Source organism: Emys orbicularis, chromosome 15, assembly GCF_028017835.1.
Source record: "Emys orbicularis isolate rEmyOrb1 chromosome 15, rEmyOrb1.hap1, whole genome shotgun sequence".
Classification (NCBI taxonomy): Eukaryota; Metazoa; Chordata; order Testudines; family Emydidae; genus Emys; species Emys orbicularis.
In genome coordinates, this window is record NC_088697.1 from 14,321,977 (window position 1) to 14,326,976 (window position 5,000).

Here is a 5,000-nt window from a genome sequence, read left to right on the forward strand (position 1 = left end):
ACAATCTTTCGGACTTGGAAAAATTTTTCGGGCTTGGAAAAAATTGTCAGCCCGCTTCCTCCGGGTTGACCTGGTGGCCGAGCGGGGACTTGGACAATCTTTCGGACTTGGAAAAATTTTTCGGGCTTGGAAAAAATTGTCAGCCCGCTTCCTCCGGGTTGACCTGGTGGCCGAGCGGGGACTTGGACAATCTTTCGGACTTGGAAAAATTTTTCGGGCTTGGAAAAAATTGTCAGCCCGCTTCCTCCGGGTTGACCTGGTGGCCGAGCGGGGACTTGGACAATCTTTCGGACTTGGAAAAATTTTTCGGGCTTGGAAAAAATTGTCAGCCCGCTTCCTCCGGGTTGACCTGGTGGCCGAGCGGGGACTTGGACAATCTTTCGGACTTGGAAAAAAAAATTTCAGCCCGCTTCCTCCGGGTTGACCTGGTGGCCGAGCATCTCACCGTCCCCGGACGCAGCGAGGGACTGCCTCCCGGCCGTCAGGATCGGGCCCCTGGAAGTCTGGGTGGGGTGCGGGGGGGGGGGGGGGAATTGCCCGACGCCTCCGAGGAGCGCTACCGGGGCGGGCCGGGCCCCCCCTGCTCGAAAAGGAAAAGAAGGATCGGGCCCACGAGAGACAGGGACCCGGCCGCCAGGCAGGCCGACCTGGGTTCACCGTCCCCGGCCGCAGCGAGGGACTGCCTCCCGGCTGACTGGATCGGGCCCCTGGAAGTCTGGAAAAAGTTTAACCCGACGCCTCCGAGGAGGGGGCGCCCAGGGAAGGAGGGAGAACCGGGTTGACCTGGCAAAGCGGCCACCAGGTATACCAGTTAAAACCTATGGGTTGACCCGGTGGCCGGAAAGCATACCGGCCAGCCAGGTGAACCCCGTTCGATTCCACGGGTTGACCTGGTGCCCGGGAGGGGACTCGGACGGTTCCCCCCGGGGTACGCCTTCCTCGGCCCGAAGGAACAGGGTGCGAACCAGGCGCGGGGGCGGGGCGGGGAACCGCTGGAACCGCTGGGGGACGGGGGACGGGGAGGGGGGGAATGGATCGGGCCTGCCGGGACCCGGCCGCCAGGCAAGCCGCCCCGGGCTCACCCTCCCTGGCCGCAGCGAGGGACTGCCCCCCCCCCCACCCCCGGCTGACAGGATCGGGCCCGCTGGAAGTCCGGGAAAATATTTTTCCCGACGCCGGAGGGAGGGGGGGGGGAGGGGAAGGGGCTCTGACGGGCCAGCCCGGGCCCCGGAGCTTGAAAAGGAAAAAAAAGGATCGGGCCCGCGAGAGACGGGGGCCCTGCCGCACGGGGCAGTCCGACCGGGGCTCGCCGTGCGGCAGGCCCGGGCGCCGGCAGGGGAAAGCGGGCGAGGAGGCGCGGAGCCGGGTGCCTACGGCCATACCGGACCGAACGCCCCCGATCCCGTCCGATCTCGGAAGGTAAACCGTCCCGGGCCTGGCTAGTACTTGGATGGGTGACCGCCTGGGAATCCCAGGTGCCGTAGGCAGCTTTTCCCGGTCCGAGCCAGCTCTCTCTCCTTTTTCTGGGGAGGAAGGAGAAGGGGGGGGGGGGCGGGCCAGAAAGCCCCTCGTCGCTCCTGCCGAGTCGGAGGTCGCGGCCGCAGGTCACGGGTCGGGGCGCCTGGGGTCCGGCTCCCCCCAACACCCACCCGGCTTCCTCCGCGGAGGACCCCCGGCCACCGAAGCCGCTGGGGGAGACCCCGGGCATGGGGCGGACTGGCCCGGCCCCTCCCGGCCCCCCTGCGCCCGGCCGCCGGCCCGCGGGACCGCCCCGAATCCCCCCGCGGCCACCCAGGCGAGGCCTGGCCTGGAGGGCCCCACGGCGGGTGTCAGGCTCCCCGCCGCTTGCCCCACCGGGGACCCACGGCCACCGAAGCCGCTGGGGGGAGACCCCGGGCATGGGGCGGACTGGCGCGGCCCCTCCCGGCCCCCCTGCGCCCGGCCGCCGGCCCGCGGGACCGCCCCGAATCCCCCCGCGGCCACCCAGGCGAGGCCTGGCCTGGAGGGCCCCACGGCGGGTGTCAGGCTCCCCGCCGCTTGCCCCACCGGGGACCCACGGCCACCGAAGCCGCTGGGGGAGACCCCGGGCATGGGGCGGACTGGCCCGGCCCCTCCCGGCCCCCCTGCGCCCGGCCGCCGGCCCGCGGGACCGCCCCGAATCCCCCCCCGGCCACCCAGGCGAGGCCTGGCCTGGAGGGCCCCACGGCGGGTGTCAGGCTCCCCGCCGCTTGCCCCACCGGGGACCCACGGCCACCGAAGCCGCTGGGGGAGACCCCGGGCATGCGGCGGACTGGCCCGGACCCTCCCGGCCCCGCTGCGCCCGGCCGCCGGCCCGCGGGCCCGACCCGAATCCCCCCGCGGCCACCCAGGCGAGGCCTGGCCTGGAGGGCCCCACGGCGGGTCTGCAGCTCCCCCCGGGCTTCCTCCCCCGAGGACCCACGCCCCCCCTGAGCCGCAGGGGGAGACCCCGGGCCCGGGGCGGACTCGCTCGGGCCCCCCCCCCTGCGCCCGGCCGCCGGCCCGCGGGACCGCCCCCGAATCCCCCCGCGGCCAGGCAGGAGAGGCCTGGCCTGGATGCCACGGAGGACCCGCGGCCCCCAAAGCCGCAGGAGGCGCCCCCGGCCCCGGGGCCGGTAAGCCCCGTGTCGCTCCCCCCCCCCTCACCCCCCCACCCCCCCCGCGCCTCGCTGCCGGGCACCGGGCACCGCCCCAGAGTCAGCCGCAGCCGGCCGGCCTGAGAGCTGCCCTCCTGTGTGAGACTACGTTGATACTAACCGGCCATCAGGCAGGTCAACCCCATTGCTAGACCTGGGTGGACCTGGTGGCCGAGCGGGGACTTAGGAAATTTTCCAGCCTTTTCCCGGGGCGTGACCTGTTGTCCCGGTGGGGACTTTGAAAATTTTACAGCCGCTTCCCGGGGCTTGACCGGTTGTCCTGAAGGCCCCCCACCCCCACCCCCACCCCCGGGCTCCTGCTCCCCTCTCCCCAGCCTCGGTGCTCCGCTCCCAGCCTCGGAGGCTCCCTCTCTGCGGCGGCTGCATCGCGTCCGAGGACGCTCACCCTCCGGAGGCTGGCTGTAAAGCCTGACACCCACCACCGCCGCCGCCCCGATTCTCCGAGGGGCGACTCTGAGGCCTCCCCCCACCCCCGGACCACCCTGGAGACGACTGCTAAGCCCCCACCCCCGGCCAGTCTAGGGGAAGACTGCTAAGCCTCTCCCCCCCCTGCCCCACCCACCCACACTGTCTGGGGGATGACTATTAAGCCTCCCCCCCGCCCAGCCTGGGGGAAGACTGTTAAGCCTCCCCCCCACCCACCCTGTCTGGGGGACGACTATTAAGCTTCCCCCCCGCCGGAGCGCCCGGGGGACGACTATTAAGCCTTCCCCCGGACTGCCCGGCGGACGACTGCGAAGCCTCCCGCTCAGCCTGGGGGAAGACTGTTAAGCCTCCCCCCCACCCACCCTGTCTGGGGGACGACTATTAAGCTTTCCCCTCCGGAGCGCCCGGGGGACGACTATTAAGCCTCCCCCGGACTGCCCGGGGGATGACTGCGAAGCCTCCCGCTTTGCCTGGGGGAAGACTGTTAAGCCTCCCCCCCCACCCACCCACCCACACTGTCTGGGGGACGACTGTTAAGCTTTCCCCCCCGGAGCGCCCGGGGGACGACTATTAAGCCTCCCCCGGACTGCCCGGGGGACGACTGCGAAGCCTCCCGCTCAGCCTGGGGGAAGACTGTTAAGCCTCCCCCCCCCCCACCCACCCACACTGTCTGGGGGACGACTATTAAGCTTTCCCCCCCGGAGCGCCCGGGGGACGACTATTAAGCCTTCCCCCGGACTGCCCGGGGGACGACTGCGAAGCCTCCCGCTCAGCCTGGGGGAAGACTGTTAAGCCTCCCCCCCACCCACCCTGTCTGGGGGACGACTATTAAGCTTTCCCCTCCGGAGCGCCCGGGGGACGACTATTAAGCCTTCCCCCGGACTGCCCGGGGGACGACTGCGAAGCCTCCCGCTCAGCCTGGGGGAAGACTGTTAAGCCTCCCCCCCACCCACCCACCCACACTGTCCTGGGGACGACTATTAAGCTTCCCCCCCGCCGGAGCGCCCGGGGGACGACTATTAAGCCTTCCCCCGGACTGCCCGGCGGACGACTGCGAAGCCTCCCGCTCAGCCTGGGGGAAGACTGTTAAGCCTCCCCCCCACCCACCCTGTCTGGGGGACGACTATTAAGCTTTCCCCTCCGGAGCGCCCGGGGGACGACTATTAAGCCTCCCCCGGACTGCCCGGGGGATGACTGCGAAGCCTCCCGCTTTGCCTGGGGGAAGACTGTTAAGCCTCCCCCCCCACCCACCCACCCACACTGTCTGGGGGACGACTGTTAAGCTTTCCCCCCCGGAGCGCCCGGGGGACGACTATTAAGCCTCCCCCGGACTGCCCGGGGGACGACTGCGAAGCCTCCCGCTCAGCCTGGGGGAAGACTGTTAAGCCTCCCCCCCCCCCACCCACCCACACTGTCTGGGGGACGACTATTAAGCTTTCCCCCCCGGAGCGCCCGGGGGACGACTATTAAGCCTTCCCCCGGACTGCCCGGGGGACGACTGCGAAGCCTCCCGCTCAGCCTGGGGGAAGACTGTTAAGCCTCCCCCCCACCCACCCTGTCTGGGGGACGACTATTAAGCTTTCCCCTCCGGAGCGCCCGGGGGACGACTATTAAGCCTCCCCCGGACCTGCTCCATCTCGACTATTAAGCCCCCCTCTGTGGTCCTCAGGACCACTGCCGCGCGGCCCGCGGAGTGGGGTGACACCCGGGCCGCACAGCAAACCGGCCACCAGGTCAACCCATTGAATCCAATGGGTTGACCTGGTGGCCGGAAATCAAACCGGCCACCAGGTCAACCCATTAGATTCAGTGGGTTGACCTGGTGGCCGAGCGGGGACTTAGAAAATTTTACAGCCGCTTCCCCGGGGGTTGACCTGTTGTCCCGGTGGGGACTTTGAA

General features: G+C 70.0%; 1 non-coding gene across 1 annotated transcript; it reads left to right on the forward strand.

Moving 5' to 3' along the window:
• The first annotated feature begins 1,368 nt into the window (after positions 1-1,368).
• On the forward strand, positions 1,369-1,487 carry LOC135889861 (5S ribosomal RNA). The gene has a single exon (XR_010562178.1). It is a non-coding gene; the product is annotated as a 5S ribosomal RNA (ribosomal RNA).
• The last annotated feature ends 3,513 nt before the right edge of the window (positions 1,488-5,000 follow it).